Below are 17,224 nucleotides of genomic sequence, written 5' to 3'. Positions count from 1 at the left end.
GAAGGAGATCTGACACAGAAGAAGAGAGGTAGGATGATGATGGAGACAGAGGTTGAAGTGATGCACTTTGAAGATAGAAGAAGGGTCACAAGCCGAGAAATGCGGGTGGTCACTAAAAGCTGAAAAAGGCAAGGAAACAGATTCTAGTTGTTAAAGAACTAGCCCTGCCAACACCTTGACTTTCGCCCAGTGGAACTGATTTCAGACTTCAGTCTTCCAGAACAGTGAGATAATAAATTCATGTTGTTTTAAGTCACTAAATTGTGGTAATTTGTTGTAGCAGCCATGGGAAACTAATACACACAGTAAGAGAAACAATCAAGGAGGAACAAAGGACTGTGAGGTTCTCTTGATTGCCTCTGTATCCTGCGTGCCCAGCACCGAGTCACTGCTCCATACATGGGTGCCAATACCAGAGTGACTCTCACACAAGCTAGGTGATTCACACGGGTCACACAGCTTAGAAGTGCCAGAGCCAGGGCTCAAACCCAGGCCGCTGGCTCCAAATGCTCTGTTTTGCTCTTTTTTCTATTCTATGCTTCCTTTCCCTGCCCAGAACCCTCCACGGCTTCCTGTGGACCAGGAGACAAAGTCCAAACCTCCCAAGTTGTCCCCTTGGCTCCCAAGGGCAAAGCCGCACGGGCACGCGGATGGCCACGAGCCGTGGGTAGAGGGTGGGGACGATGTTCCTGCTGTGTAGGGTACAGCTGGGCCTCTTCCCGGTCATGAGACGTCCACCCTGAGGCCATCCATCAGCTGCGAGAGCCCAGCTCAGATGCTTTGTGCCGTTTCCCATAGATCTCTTCACCAGAGGAGACTTCAGTAATGCTCACACTTAGGGAATGCCCTATTGTTCCTTTTATGTGTCCCTTTGTGGCATAAGCATTACAAAGTTTAAAAGGTCAGTTTAAAAGCATGTTCTTGCCTTTGAGTGAAAACTATTATGAAAAACAATGACAGAAAGATAAATCAAGGATTCAAAACACTTTTTAAAAATGCGATTGTGCATATAACCTGGAGACATGTGTCAAAATGCGCATCTAATAAATCCTCAGGAGCCAGGCTGTAAACACGTGCTTGCCTGCTGGGTCTGAGGTCTCCACCTCCCAGCCAAGCTCCTCTTTGTGCCCCCAAGGGAGGGGCAAGGGCCAGGGCACCGCAGGTGTCGGGGGCTACATAGGGTCAGGACTCAATCCCTGGATAACTGGGTCTTGGGTGGGTAGAAAGAGCCACTCAGAGACCAGAGTTCTTGCCCCTGATCCCCCGACTCTGAGTGACCTTGGGCAAGTCACCTACCTCTGTGGGTATCAGGTGCCTCATCTGTACCTTGGGGAAAGCCTGAGCAAGACCACTCGCTGTGGAACATGACCAGGAGCAGGGGCTCTGAGAGGTCTGACGTGCCTGGGTCACGTTATTCTTGAAGATGCTCAACTGCTTACACACCCAACACTCAGAAGAGTTCACCAGCTCTTAGCCTTAAAATCAGACAAGGAGATGCTCCTTCCTCTGTGTTTGGCACTGGATACTTGGCTAAATTAGTTATGATTACAAAAGAAAGATATTCCATGAGAAGAAAGATATTGATCACTTACTATATATTCTATTTGATGGAAACACTGAAGCCAGTGTGGATTGACCCCACTCATGCAGCACAAGAATCCAGAACATAAGAAATTTACATAAAATTTTCCCGAGCCAGTGATATGCCAGCACACCATGTAAAATTATCTGGAGGGGCACTTCTACAAAGCAGGTCACACAAGATTTCCCGGGGGAGAGAGGGTTTTTTTTTTTTTTTTAAGTCCCACTGAAAATATGCTCAAAACAAAAAACTGTTAAATATGTGAGAAAACAATCCACCGTAAGTGAAAGCCAACTGACACAGCAAGTAGGATTCCTAAGAACTTGAGACAATAGAACAGCAATCTAAAAGAGGCTGTAATTAGAGAGAGTAGGGGAACTTTTTATAAAAGGAATGGAAATCATGCAAAAAGAAATACAGACACTCTGAGAAAAGAATGGGCAACTCTGAAAAGCAAATACAGTCACGGAAATAAGAAAACTCTGGGGCATATAATGATGGTGATGGATAATAGCATATTAAATACATATCTTTTAAATCCACGAGTCTGCTACTAGAGGAGGAAGGAGAGCAGGGATAGATAACAGAAAGCTATTCTCTGTAAAACACTGTCAACTAATAAATGGAAAAGGAATGATAAAATGACAAAAGTTAGAAAATCACCATTTTATAAATTCCTAATATGGGAAAAGATCACCAATGGATGTTCAAACCATGGGTTAAAAGGTTTCTGAGGCACAGGATATTCATATGGTCTGAAAGTTACAGATTCCTTATTAATTCCAATAACAGAGAGATTGGCAAAACCCTAACAGACTGACCTAGCCAAAATAAAACGAACTGACATCACTGTGCTCCTGATGTGATGTAATAGGAAGTACACCACATCACATATGTATTGTCCTTGTCAAAGACTGTTTAACATATACCCAATAATGAAACAGATAAATCTAGAATGTGGTCATTCTGTGAGACACCAAGCCTACATTCATCATGAAAAACTGGAAAAGGAGGGAAATTGTTTGAGAGTAAAAGAGATTAGAGAGACATGGCAACCAAATATGAGTGAACCTTAAATGGATCCTGGGTTGAAAAACTAAAGTCTCAAAGAACGCTTTGGAGCCATTTGGGAGAGATTTGATTATGGGCTTTATGTTAGCAGATGTTACTGAGTCAATGTGAAATTTCTTGGATGTGATAATGGTGCTGTGGTTATGTTCTTGTCCTTAGGAGATGCAAGCGGAAATAGTTAGGGGTGAAATGCCATGATATCTGAATTTTACTTTCAATCAATCATCAAAAATGTGGGGGAGGGAAAAAGAGGAGAGAGAAAGAAAGAGAGAGAAAACAAGTGCAAAAAAAATCTTAGAATTGCAGAAGGTAGGTTTCACGTACGATTCTTTCAACTTTTTTATGGGTTAGAACTTTTTTAAAGTTGGGGGAAACTTATGGTAAACTTAAAAAAGGAGATTAGATACAGTGAAGAGATAATAAATTACTAGGAACAATCAGATGACATTTACTCAGAATGCAACTCAATCAGAAGAGAGATGAAATACGTGAAAGAACAAATAAGAGACATGGAGGGAAAAAATTTTAAGTCCAATATACATCTAAAAGGAGTTCCAGAAGGAAAGAATAAAGAGAACGTGAGAAAGGAGATTATTGAAAAGATAATTGCTAAGAACCTACCAGACATGAATCCTCAGAGAAACATAATAAGTCTCAAATGATACACATGAAAGTAAATGCACACCTAGATATGTCATCTTAAAACTACCAGAATACCAAAGACAATGAGAAAAATCTTAGAGAAAAGGTAGATAGATCATCCATAAACAACAATTACTTTAACAAAAGACATCTTTAGTATTCAAAATATTAAAGGTAAGGACAAAATGAAAACATTTTCAGACAAAGACTAAAAAAGTTTACCATCACAGACCTTCACTGAATGCACGACTAAGGGACTTACTTCAGGAGAAGAAAACTGAACCCAGAAATAAAGAGCAGGATGCAGCAAGCAATGGCAGAAAAGAAATCTGTGAACATTTAGATAAACCTAAATAAGAGCTGACAATAGGGGGCTTCCCTGGTGGCGCAGTGGTTAAGAATCCGCCTGCCAATGCAGGGGACACGGGTTCGAGCCCTGGTCTGGGAAGATCCCACATGCCGCGGAGCAGCTGGGCCCGTGAGCCACAACTACTGAGCCTGCGCGTCTGGAGCCTGTGCTCTGCAACAAGAGAGGCCGCGACAGTGAGAGGCCCGCGCACCGCGATGAAGAGTGGCCCCCACTTGCCGCAACTAGAGAAAGCCCTCACACAGAAACGAAGACCCAAGACAGCCATAAATAAATAAATAAATAAAATTTAAAAAATATATATATAAAAAAAAAAAAGAGCTGACAATAAAAATAATAACAATAGCAACTAATCTGGAGGGAGTTGAAAACAAAGGGATAATACTAGACAATAATAAACAGGGAACCTGGGAAGGGGAAATGATCAGAATTAAAGTTTTCTAAAATCTTTGCATTTTTTTGAGGGGGTAGAGATATTGATTAAACTTAAAACTTTAAGTCAATTATGATCAAAATTTAAGAGTAAACATTAAAAGAGTAAAAAAGATAGTATATAACTTCCAAATCAGAAAGCAGAAGAAAAAAGAACACATATCAGTTAATTCACAAGAAAGTGCCATTGTGAAAAACAGTTTGGCAGTTCCTCAAAAAGTTAAACATAGAATTAACATATGACCCTGCAATTCCACTCCTAGGTATATAGCCAAAAGAACTGAAAACAGGGACACACCTTCATAACAGCACTATTCTCAATAGCCAAAAGGTGGAAATAACACAAATGTCCACCAATGGATGAGTGGATAAACAAAATGTTATACATCACACAATGAAATACTAATCCACCATAAAAAAGACTGAAGTACTGATACATGCTACAACATGGATAAATCTCAAAAACATTATGTTAGGGCTTCCCTGGTGGCACAGTGGTTAAGAATCCGCCTGCCAATGCAGGGGACACAGGTTCGAGCCCTGGTCCGGGAAGATCCCACATGCCGCAGAGCAACTAAGCCCATGCACCACAACTACTGAGCCGAGCCCGCGTGCCACAACTACTGAAGCCTGCGTGCCTACAGCCCGTGCTCTGCAACAAGAGAAGCGACCGCAGTGAGAAGCCCGCGCACTGCAACGAAGAGTAGCCCCCGCTCGCCGTAACTAGAGAAAAGCCCATGAGCAGCAACGAAGACACAACGCAGCCAAAAATAAAAATAAATAAATTTATAAAAAACAAAAACAAAAAAACCATTATGTTAAGTGAAAGAAGCCAGAGACAAAAGGTCACATATGATTCCATTTATGTGAAATATTGTGGATTGGTGGTTTCCGGGGGCTGGAAGTGGGAGGAATGGGGAGAAACTGCTTAATAGGAAGAGATTTTACTTTGAAGAGAAGAAAATGTCTTAGAACTAGGTAGAGGTGGTGGTTACACAAATTTGTGAATGCACTAAATGCCACTGGATTGTTCACTTTAAAATGGTTAAGTTAAAAAAGAAAGGAAGGGACTTCCCTGGCAGTCCAGTGGTTAAAACTTAGCCTTCCAATGCAGGGGGTACAAGCTCAAAAACCAAAAAACATAAAACAGAAGCAATATTGTAACAAGTTCAATAAAGACTTTAAAAATGGTCCACATCAAATAAAATCTTTAAAAAAAAAAAAAGGAAAAAAAGAAAGGAAAAGTATGGCAAAATCAATGTTCAAAATATAACAGGACAAATGAATTCAAGTATATCGGTAACTATAATAAAGGTGAATAAATTAAACTTGCCAGTTAAAAGACAGACACACTCAGATTGATTTTTTAAATTAGCAATATGCTGTTTCACATGATACATGACACAAAGGAAAACAGTAAAGCATGGGGAAAAAATATATCACTTGTATGCCAACCATTTAAATGCAAATGTAGCTAAATGCTATCGGATAAAAATAAACTTTCCGATAAAAAGCATTATTAGTGATAAACCTACTTGTTGCAGAATAACAAAAGGAGCGATTCAACATGAAAACTTAGCCATCGCGAACCTCTGTAAAATGGTTAATAATAGTCCTACCTCAAACGTTTGTGGTGAGAATTCAACAAGTTAATATATCGAATGCTGAGAATAGTATCCGACAGAGTAACTACTATGTGTTAGCTGAGATGATGATGATTAATGACGCAAGTATAACCTTGATTCCAAAAACCTAACACTTGTAAATGTAAGTGCAAAACTATGAACTAAAATAAAAGACCACTTCATCAGCCATGAGTTTGAAAAAAATGTTGACCAAGTAGGTATGCAAGAATATTTTGACATTAGAAAATCTAATAATTCCCTAGAAAACCTAGAAGTTCCCCAAAAGAGGGAAGACATGTAAAACAATCTCAATAGACGCAGAAAAAGTATTTGATAAAAATAAATACTCATATAAATTAAAAAAATAAAAACTTAGCAAGCTCAAGGGAAGGGAAGGGTTTTGCTTTACTTGATATGTACATATTTGAAGCCTACAGAGCATCCTAACACTGAAGCTTTGGAAGCTTCCCCACTGGAGGCAGTAGCCTGATGAGGATGTCCATTATCCCACGAGATTCAGAACTATACCAGAGATATGCTAGAGGCAGTATAATGAGACAAGTGAAACTGACAACCCCAGGGCCAGAGTCCAGGTTTCCTGACCCAGGTTCACCACTCTTTCTACTACCCTGCTTCAAACAGAACATCCTTTTGGAATAAACAAGAAGGTTTGATGGTAATGAAGCAGAGAGCTGTGCAGTTGTCAATGGACATACCGAAACCGGACAGATGAGCCGCAGGTCCAGCTCGTGCCAGAGAAGACTGGCATCATCTGGCAATAGACTGACTGTCTCACGTCTCAACTTCCCTTTGACCAGGATCATCTTTGTGAAGCTGCAAGGGCCATCACCTCCAGTGATTTTGGGTTTCAGCTCTTCGGGCCCACCGCACGCCCACCCACAGGCGCTGTTTGGCCGTCTGTGCGCTTGGCATGCACCTAGGAGGCACCCTGGGAGGAACGGCTGTGCTGTGTCGTGTTCCTTCCCTGCCTTCCCAATGGTGACTCTGCACAACCCTTGTGATTTAAAGGCTCTTATCAAAGACTGAACTTCAGGAGGGGTAAGCCTTAGTGAGGTGGATCCCTGACGGCAAACTAATGTAAAAAGAACTTTTAAAAACATTCTCCAGAGAAGAAAAGATTTCTTCTTTCGACTTTCCTGCCCTTTGGCTTCCTGCAGAGGCTCAGCCAAGCTCCCCCAGATGAAGACAAGGTACAGAATCATGGTGAGTTAGACCTGGAAGGCACTCAGGAGTCACCTGCCATAACCTCTGGTTTTACAGATGAGGAAACCGCGCTGTGGAGAGAGGAAGGGGGCTCCTCCAGTGTCTCCACCTCCCAGTGCTCAGCCCGAGGGGATCCACGTCCCAGCCTCAGGAAGCGCTCCACCTCCCTGGGCTGTCACATCCACAGGCCTTTTTAAAATTAAGCCATCAAAGAACATGAGGTCTCATTAAGGGCTGGGTTATCAAGAAGTCATAACGTGCACAGATCTCAGTTTTATACCTGGCAGTTGCCAGTTCTCCAGCTGTTGACCGTCAACATATAAAAGGAATCTTTTTGTTTTCCTCTCTCTTTTCTCTTAAGGATGTGGAAAACCTGACTGGAACTGCCTGGTCTGAGATTTCCTGTGAGAAAGTGCTCTGCCTGGAATACTGTGAAAGCAATCTGCCTTAGCAATTCAGCCCAAATAAATTATCTTCCTGAAACTAGTGAAAAACTTTAATTGGGAATTGGGTTGCATACCCAAGACTCCCTCATCCGGGCTGGACAAAGGTTGGACAAAGATAGGGATCGCCCGGTGAGAACGGACTGGGAGGGGAGGGGTCCCTGACGGCCCTGCATCCTCCTGGAAAAGCAATCGGCTCAGCCTGTCGAGCTGGAGAGAACACACGTTGTACTCTCGCCTCCTGAACCATTGTTCTTTGAGGGTGATGATTTCTCAGCTTAACTCTCTTTCCGTATGCACCCCTCCCCACAGGCTTTGGCAAACATCCTTGGCCAGAAGTGTGCACAGCTAGAGCAAGATCCAAAACCAAGTCCAACATTTCTCCTTCCCTGAGTTGGGCTGGATTCTGGCACATTTCAGGAACAGAGAAGAAATTTACCCCGGTCACCAAGTTATCAGACTGGGAGGGTTCCTGCATGGGCACACAACTGGCAAAACAAAACTGTACCAGATGTGACCTTCCTTCATGTTATTCTCCCAGTTTGGCACGAGGCCTTGGCATACAACTGGTGTTTAATGGATGCTCCCTCTGGAAGCTGAGGAGTACTCAGGGTTCCCCTAGATAAGCCTCATCCATCTGGAAGGGCTGGAAGGGCTAACCCAGACCATCTAGTCTGTCAGGGGTGGGAATGGGAGGCAGAGCTTCTACCAAGAACCCCTGGGTCGTGGGCAAAGCAGAAATCGAATGTCAGGCTCCAGACTCTCACCTTAGCTCATTTTCATCTATCCCATGCTAGATGTTGGCGCCACTGACAGGGTTTTCTTAAGACCCAGAATGCACTGGGACCGGCTGGTCGCTCTTCCCGTAAGGGATGCCCACTAGGAGGATTGGAGGCTCCTCCAGCTCCTGTCTCTCTGCCCTTCTCACAGCCTGCAGTTTCCCGGGTGTGGCTGAGCCCAGCTCCACGTGGCAACTGGTGCTGAGAGGCAGGCATTGCTCAACGGGAGGTGAAAAGGTGGCTCCAGGGAAAGAAAAATACCCTCTTGAAGGACAAGTGGTCTCTATGGAGTGCACCTCTGGGACACGGCCAGATCCACTGAGTAACCACTCATTCACCCGAACTGTTGCTAGCCCACGATCTTCCTTCCTCTCGGTCTTGCCTCCTCTGCTCTGCCCACCAGCACTTGGCTGCGTAGCTCAGCCAAGCCCAGCCGTTGTGAGATGCTGGATGAGCCCAGTGACCAGGGATGGAGCGAGACATGATGTGGTAACGGGCCCACGCCGTGAGCCCCGCCCCCTCCCGGTGTGAGCCCCAGACTGCACACCCAGCAGGTGGGATCACTAAGGCTGCCCCTGATTAGGGCTCCCGGCAGCGGAGTGAGGGCCTAATAGGATGGTTCCGTCAGAGACAAAGATTCCCCCGGGCCCCGCCCTCCCTGAGGCTAGTGTGACAGCACAGGATGGAAAGGATTGCCTCTACAACCTTGGCCCGGTCCCAGGAGGTCTAAAGTCACACTTGGAGTTATAAAAGGGAAGGTTCTAACGTGCGCCTGAAAGACATTACGTAAGAGCTGCCGCTGGTTTCCATCGCGGATTGGAAAGCTGTGCGAAGATGTTTACTTGGCTGCTAGGAGAAACTGCTTTTTGGCACCATGACTGCTCTTCACTGTCCTAATAAAGGACAACGCATCCAGGGAAGGAGCTGTCCCAACGAGAGAGGCCGACTTCTCCCAAGTCCCATTAAACATTAAACCCACTTAGGTTCTGTTTGGTAAAATATGCCAAAGGGTGGCGTAAAACAACTTCTGAGAAGAAATATTTTCATTTTAAACTCACAAAACGTTCCCCTGCATAAGCATTAATAAAAGAGCCATAAGCAGCAAGTCTGAAACAATACTGTCTGGGTCCGAGGTTAACTTCGTTATCAATTTGAAAACAAAGCAACTGGGGTTCGTTTACTTTTAGAAAGGGTGAGGAGGCGAACGCTTAACTTTTTTTCTGGAGCTCCTGTCTTTCCCCAAGCAGACGTGGATGAATCTTCACCTTCCCTGGGCTTCCACTGTCTTCTCTGTGACATTCTAAGGGTTCTAAGTTTTGTCCTTACAATAGGAATTGTTTATCTGGGTGTTTATTTCTACTTTACCAAGCACTTTGAAGGCACAGTTTTTAATTTACTTCTCACAAAAAGCCTGTGTGCGGGGTAGCAAAGGGACTTTTTAGCCTTACTTTCAAAAATGAAGACATTGAGGCTCAGAAAATTGAAAATCGTCCAACACAAACCAGTCCGTGGCACACAGATCTATGGCCAAATGGGGACCATACGATACTGTGAAGCTTTCTTGAGGCTTAATTTATTCATTTCAAAGGTTGGACTTTTCTTTCAAGATTATATCTATATTTAAATTTTACAAACTTGTTTTAATATTCTTACTTAGCCAGAAAAATAATAACAACCTGAATAGTGTCTGATTTACCATGAAGTTAATGGGGCTTAAGCTTCAGGGACCCTCCCTTGCACAGGCCCCTCCAAGAGGCCCTAGCACATGTTGGCATGGTCTTCTATTTTTGTCAGGTTTGCAAAAATGAGGTAATTTTATATTCTTTGTCTTCAAGAGGCACCCAAACTGTGTAAGTTTCAGGCTCACAACGTTTGGATCTGAACCTGAACCCAAGGAGTTTGTTCTTCTGTTTTCTTTTTTATTTGGCTGATCCATGAGTTCCCAGTGACCCACTATACCAAGAGATGTCCCAAAGTCTCCTCCGCCCCAGACACCCTGTAACTGTCTTGTCCAAGTTCGTACAGAGAAAGGTCCAGCCAAGACTGGCTCATGGAGCTCCCCTTTCTTCCACCCCATGCTGCCCAATCACACACACAAAAACGGAATCTCTAGGAAATTTTGACTTACACCAAAAACACAGAGGACTGATTGTTTTCTGGGCATTTCTTAGAAAAAGGAGAAAGAAATGTTGCTTTAAACCCTATTGCGCTTTGCAAACTTTGAGCATTACACCACTCACACACATAAAACCGGAGAGCTGTGGAATTTCCATGGGTGAGCCAGCCCCCGTCAGGACACGCACACTCTGGGCTAAAATTAGATGTGTCCCTGGGCCAGCTAGGTGGCCTCCCTGTGCCTCTCCAGGTAGTGCCTGCACTTGAAATGAGGTGTGAGGGTGCTCGGGTACCAACCAGAGTGTGGGAGCCTTTCCTCCCCACCCCTCTGGGGTTACCACCCCTGCCTCTAATGAGGGTTTCTCAGGTGGAGAGCCTGGCAGGGGGCGGGTATTCAGTGGGAGCTGGGATGTGGATAAGCACAGCTGCTCAAAGGTGGGGGATCTGTGCTGGAACTTTCCATGAGCCCCAAAGCAGGGGAGCGCAGGACCCACCTCACAAAGAAGTCAGGATATGGGGACTGAGAATTTTAGCACAGGGCAAGTATTCCTTCCCAGATCCTTAAGAGGTAACAATATTCCATGTGAGTTTGCAAGGAGGGAAAAAAAAAAAAAAAATCAAAGCAGCACATTCTCTTTTCTCCTTAAGAGTGGAACTTCTGCAGAAGTGGAATGAAGCCCTTTGGCAAGAAGGCTCTGACTCCCTTGGTTTCTAGGGATCTAAATGCAAACAACACAGGCAGGAGACTGAAAGCACACGCCCTCCAAAACCCCCCCTGGAGTCCTTGCTTCTCAAGGCCACTCCCTTCTGCCAAGGTTACCTATCCCTGGCAGGGTGGACGTGCAGGGACTTGCAGACTGCAGCCCCTGCTGGACCGTGTGGGCGAGCAATGGTCCCAAGGAGCACAGCCAACGGGAAGAGCTTTGACCAAAGGTATCTGGAGCTTTTTCCAGGACAAATAGAAAAACCATGTGAAGCAGCTGGACCCACGTCGGGCAGTCTCCTGTTGGAAATGTCACGTTGAGCTTCACGATGTGGGTGTAATCAAGGAACTGTGAGTTTCGAGAAAACATCCGGAAGGTATGGAGCCGGAAGATGCGGCCAGGCTGTGGGCGTGCGCATTCCAGGCCCAACAGCGTGGGTGGGGGAGGATGTATCTGGTGAGGGAGGGTAGGAATGGGCTTCGCAGTGCCCACCAGGATGACACCAAAAGAAGCTGCTTTCTGTGCATCTGGAAAACATATATGAGCTCTTGTTTCTGTCACAGCCACTGGTTCTTTGGAGGTCAAAGGGCTCGAGGATGCCCATATACAACAAGGAAGGGGCTGTGTTGGGGTGATTCCTCGGTGTCTCCTGGGCTAGCCTTGTGTCTGTACCGTCACCTCACCCGGATGCCACCATTCCATAGTGACCCACTATGACCCTATTACATTCTTCATGGACTTTACTGAGAGACAAAAAATAGATCCTATTGACTCTTCATTTTTCCTATTTGTTCCATACAGACTTTCCCCTTTTATTTTGAAAAGTGTTAAACCTACAGGAAAATTGAATGGATTAATACCATAACACTGGCATACCCCTCACTTACAGTGACAAATTGTTAATATTTTGCCTTATTTGTTTTCCCTCTCTACTTCTCCTTCTCTCTCTCTCCAAATACACACATACACACACATTTTTTTTTTTTTTTTTTGCTGGACCATCTGAAAGCAAGTTGCAGATATTACATCAGCCTAACTCCTAAGAACAATAACAGCCTTCTACAAAATCCATGGGGGGTTTATTTGTAGGACAACACTTTTTAAAACCAGGATCCTTGTTTAAGCTCTCCCAGATTCCTGCGTCTGATAAGTGTACCATTTTGGAGTTATTTTCTTGAAAAAGAAGAATGATAAATCAGTCATAATGTCTTTAATGGGCCAGGTCCGTTTTTGGTTTTTATCTAACATGGATACTTTCAACTTCTCTCTCCTTCTTTTAATACACTGTGTAGGGTGGGGGGAGAAGAGGCTCTGGGTTATACAGGCGTGTGGCTGGATTTCCTTGGCAGCTTCTGGCTCTGGCTCCTAGACACTTGTTGAAATGCCCTTATAAGTTCATCTGCCCTCTGGATAGTAGCTTCTGGAACATGAACACTCAATGTGTCATTGCTCCATGAAGAGGTGAATAAGAAAAACGAGGCAGCTCTAAGCCTTGCAGAAGAGTCTCCAGTCCCCAGATAGGTACTTGGTTTGGTTTCCATCACTGACTTTTTTAGTTTGCTCAATTTTTTTTTTTTCTCATTCAAAAGAAGAAGGGAGAAGGCCAAACAAAGTGACACTGGGAGCAAAGGAAGCGTCATCATCAATTATAGGAACGCCATCCTCCATCATGGACTTCCCCTTTCGCTACACTCCATCAAGGAATCTAATGAAGCCCCAGGCCTGGAGCAGAAGCCGTGAGAGTGTGGACCACAGCCCTGTGGGTCCAGGCAAGGGCAGCTCACTGTGCCAGCCCACCGTCCAGGCCTGGCCTCAGGATAGCTTCTGGAAAAAAAGAAAGGCGGGAGCGCACATCCAAGTGGCCCCCGCCTCACCTGGGCCCTCAGTGTGCAGGGTGGACACACCCTGCGGAGGAGGGCCTGCTCCGTGCCTGAGTCAGGGAACCCAGCCCACACTCCTCACTGCCCTCGGCTGTAGTCCACACAATGGGGCTGAACTTTTCTCTTTAACCATCACCATCTTGCATAATCCGCCTCTAATCTCACTTCCCATCCCTTTCTTACAAAATGTTCATTTATTCAGGAACACGTCCATCCATTCAAGAAACAGGGTGTTTGGGCTAACTAAATAGTAGCAAAGAAAGCAAGTATTTATTAAAGTAGCTACTGTGGGCCAAATGTTTTACATACATTATTTCATTTACTCTTCGTAACATAAAGATAACATAAACGTAAAAGTAGGTATGTCATCCCATTTTTTAGATGAAGAAAGTAAGTTGTAAAGATTTTTTTGAAAACACACACACACTGTGCCCAAGGTCACCCTGTTAATAAGGGACAGATCTGTCCAATTCTAAATCTCGGGCCCTTTCAACCTCACCATGCTGAGTTACTAAATATATTAAAGATGGAGAGCCACCTTGCAAAGTCTCAGAATACAATAAAATGCAATGTTTCCCAAACAGCAGTCCTCAGTAACTTAACAAAGATTTGCTTAATTGGAATAAATTTCAAATAACTCAGAAACTCTGCTGAGCAGAATTGGCTCTTTCACTGAGGATTTAAAAGGTACTTTGGGAACTTGTAATGCCCCGGGCCCGTCATTACGGATATCAATTATCATTGTGGAGCTTGGCAGAAAATGAATCTGGCTACTGTGGCCGCTGCCCGCTCCCGGGCCCGCCCAGGCACACACTTCCTGTCTCCTCAGAGTCTCTATGAATGATCAGTTTCTCCTCTCTGCTCCTGCAGCCCAGCCCTTGGCTTACAAATGTGCTCCTATCTCTCCCATCCTGGAAAGAAAGACCCTGTGCCCTAACCCTCTACCCTCTTGAGCTGCCATCCTGTCCCTATGCTTCTCATCCCCTCTAACTTCTTTTATTTTTTTTTTATAGATTTATTTATTTTTGGCTGCGTTGGGTCTTTGTTGCTGCGCACGGGCTTTCTCTGGTTGCGGCGAGCGGGGGCTACTCTTCGTTGTGGTGAGCGTGATTCTCACTGCGGTGGCTTCTCTTGTTCCGGAGCACGGGCTCCAGGCGCACAGGCTTCAGTAGTTGTGGCTACAAGGGCTTAGCTGCTCCACGGCATGTGGGATCTTCCCGGACCAGGGCTTGAACCCATGTCCCCTGCATTGGCAGGCGGATTCTTAACCACTGCGCCACCAGGGAAGCCCTCTAACTTCTTTTAAAAAGCTGCATGCTCCTTGTGCGTGTCCTCACCCTGCTGCAGGTGACCTTCTGCCCCCAGTCCCTACTGGAAGTGCTCTCTCCAAAGCCACTCTGTCACCAGACCTAGTGACCTTCCCAATCTCTCCGCTAAGGGTCCGAAGCTGCCCACACCTCCTGCTTCCTGGAGACCCTCTCCTCCCTCACCTCCCGAGTCCTCCTCTGCTCTGACCACCCCTCTTCCTTACCACATCAAACATGTGGCTCTCCCATTGCAGGATTCTGACCTTGACACCTTTATCCTGCACCTTTGGCCATGTCCAGCCCTCCAAGGACTTCAGCTCTCAGCCCTGTGCCAGCCCCTCCCAGATGCCCCCTCCCAACCTCTCATGCAACATTGCCCAGGATCTGCGTTTCTGCCCCACTCCTGACTGTGGAAACAACAGCTCCACTGGACATCTCCAGGAACAGCCTCTTCATCTGCTTCCTGACCCAGTGCCTCCCCCGTCGGGTCCCCTCTCCCTGCCGCCTGCATGCCCAGCCTCCCGGCCCTCCAGGCCCACAACCTCCCTGCACACCAAGTCCCAAGGATTCTCCTCCCAGATCCCCTGCTCCTCGCCCCTCGGGTACAGTCGGGTCAGGGCCCACCCCACTTTCTAGGTCAGATTCCTGCTACTGGTCACCCTTCTCAGCCCTGCAGCGCCCCTGGACTAGTCTCCCTAAAGCACAGCTCTAACCAGCTAAAAAAAACCACCACCACCACCTAACCAAAAATTCGAGGAACCTTTCTGTTGCTCTCTACTGCTCTTTAGCTTGGCTCTCAAGCACTGACCAGTCCTCCAGTCTCCTCTCCTCCTGGTCTCCACACATGCCCTGGGTTCCAGCTACACCACCTCACCCGCCTCTTCACACTTGATCACACTGGCCCCTCAGCTTGGCATGCTTCCACTCCCTGAATCACCAGACCAACCCTCTAAGTCCTTGCCCATGTCAGCTACCCATCAGTCCTTCTTCCTCAGACAGGGGCTTGAGGATAGGGGTTAAGACTGAGGTCCCTAGAGCCAGACTGCCTGCATGAACTCAGGCTGGTTGGTAATTCTGTGCCTCAGTTTTCCCATCTGTAAAACGGAGCTGATACCCCTACTAGTGTTGCTGTCAGAATTAAATGAGGTAATACATTGAATGCTCTTGCAACAGAATGAGTATTCAATAAATATCAACAGCTTAATTACCCTTCAAACAATCTAGACTCCAGCTCCATGGCACCTGCCCTGTCCGCTTGTCACTTTCTTTTCTTTTTTTTTGTTCTTAATCATGATTTTATGTGTATGGCGGTCTCGGCCTCTTTGGGGCAAGAGCCGCATCTTCAGCATCTCTCCCCAGCACTATTCGAACAAGCAAGAGAACTCCATAAATGCATTGTTGAACTGAATAAAATTAAATAACAGGTATTTACATAGAGATCAAAAACTGTTTACTCTATCGGGAAGAGGCTCTACTTCTGAGGGACCCATGGCCGCGAAACCGGTCCCTACAGGAAATGGAAGGAATCCCATGGTTTTAGTAACATCTTGTGCAATGAGCAGAGAAAACAAAGTAGAATTTTCTGGAATGAGGCACACACACAGAATCCAGCTACACAGGAAACTGCCCTGGCGGGTCATCTTTGTGATTTGAAGAATTCTGCCCCAAATGCCCCTGACAGAACTCAGCATCAAAGGCCATCTTTCCAAGGTGGAGGCACCAGCCCAAATGAGTCATGGCCACTGTTTAGGAAAACCAGCTGAGGAGTCACGAGGGAAGGTCCACTCTAGCAGGATGCAACAGGATTTGGCAGGGGAAAGACTTCAGCTCGCTCCACCCAGGCCCCAAGGTAGCCAGCCTATCAGAGTTATACTTGGGGTGAGAACAAGGATGCCCATCTTTTCCCTAAGTCAGTGCCCTTTCCCAATCCTTAGGAAAGCTATGAGATTAGGCTCTTTCTCCACGAGCCACCATAAGTGCACATTACCCAAAAATGTCTGCAAATGCAGCAGAATCCAATGCAGGCCCCAGAAAAAAAAAAAAAATGGCTGAGGAAGAGCAAGGGAGCTGCTTTAGTCTTTAGGAATGAGATCCCCGGGGACATGAGCAAACTTTCCCCCCCAGAATCTCAGGCTTGGAGGAAGGTGCAGAAGAGCGATGAGTATGTCAGGCACAGCAGTGAGGCCCTTGGCTGGCCCCCAACTGGTCTATTCCAACCCCGCTCAGACTTCAAGGCCCAGCTCAGGAACAGCACCACCCCCTCTAAGATCCTATGGCACCTCAATGGGCACCAACCATCTGGCTCTGGGACAGATCTGCCTCCTATTTTTAGGTGACTTTCCTGTTTGCTAAATCACTAGTCCCACTCTCCCGTGTGTCCCTTGAATGAAGGGGAAGACTTCACATTTCACCTCCCCCTCCCACAAGGCCATGCCAATAATTCAGCTACATCCAATAGGTTTGGAACAATTCTGAGCAAAATTGAGGGAGGCAGGGCCACAGATGACTTAGCCCCATACTCAGGTGGCTGACAATCCAGAAGGAGAAACATGGTAGCCTGTCAGGTCTCCAGTGTGACATGTGCTATGAGAGGTATGAGAAGGGGATCACGTCCAGGTATAGGAGCAGGGAAGAGATCAGAAAGGCTTCCTAAAGAAGGCAACATTCAAGATGACTTCAATATTGGACATCACAGTTGTGATGGGTTGTGTTGGTTGGTTGGTGAGTTGGTGGGTTGGTTGGTTGGATGGATGGTTGGTTGGATGGATGATTAGTTGGTTAAATGAATATATGAATAAAAAATAAATAAGTGAATGAATGAATGCTGACAAGTGAACTTGAAGATAAAGTTTGGATTGTTCCAATTCTATTAAAGATTATCAACTTAAGTTTCATGACACTGTCCCAAACAGATCAGAATGGTTTTCCCTTTCATTCTCCTTACTATGTACATTCTCTCATTTGCTCCATATAGATTGCCAGGTCCAGGGATATAGCTAGGAAAAACAATAACAACAAAGAAATAAGGCCCACTCCAATCCTCAAAGAGTAAA

At 45.7% G+C, this 17,224-nt stretch overlaps 1 protein-coding gene and 1 long non-coding RNA gene across 2 annotated transcripts in view; one reads left to right on the top strand and one right to left on the bottom strand.

Moving 5' to 3' along the window:
- Positions 1–17,224, bottom strand: part of MINDY4 (MINDY lysine 48 deubiquitinase 4) — a 117,846-nt gene that overhangs the window by 63,257 nt on the left and 37,365 nt on the right. The gene's annotated exons all lie outside the window — the stretch shown is intronic.
- LOC309631900 lies at positions 6,509–15,375 on the top strand. The gene is made up of 2 exons (XR_014246633.1): positions 6,509–11,360; positions 12,574–15,375. It is a non-coding gene; the product is annotated as an uncharacterized lncRNA (long non-coding RNA).

Source organism: Balaenoptera borealis, assembly GCF_965194805.1.
Source record: "Balaenoptera borealis genome assembly, chromosome: 7".
Taxonomy (NCBI): domain Eukaryota; kingdom Metazoa; phylum Chordata; class Mammalia; order Artiodactyla; family Balaenopteridae; genus Balaenoptera; species Balaenoptera borealis.
Note: the sequence above shows the minus strand (reverse complement) of the source record. Positions and strands in the feature narration are given on the sequence as shown.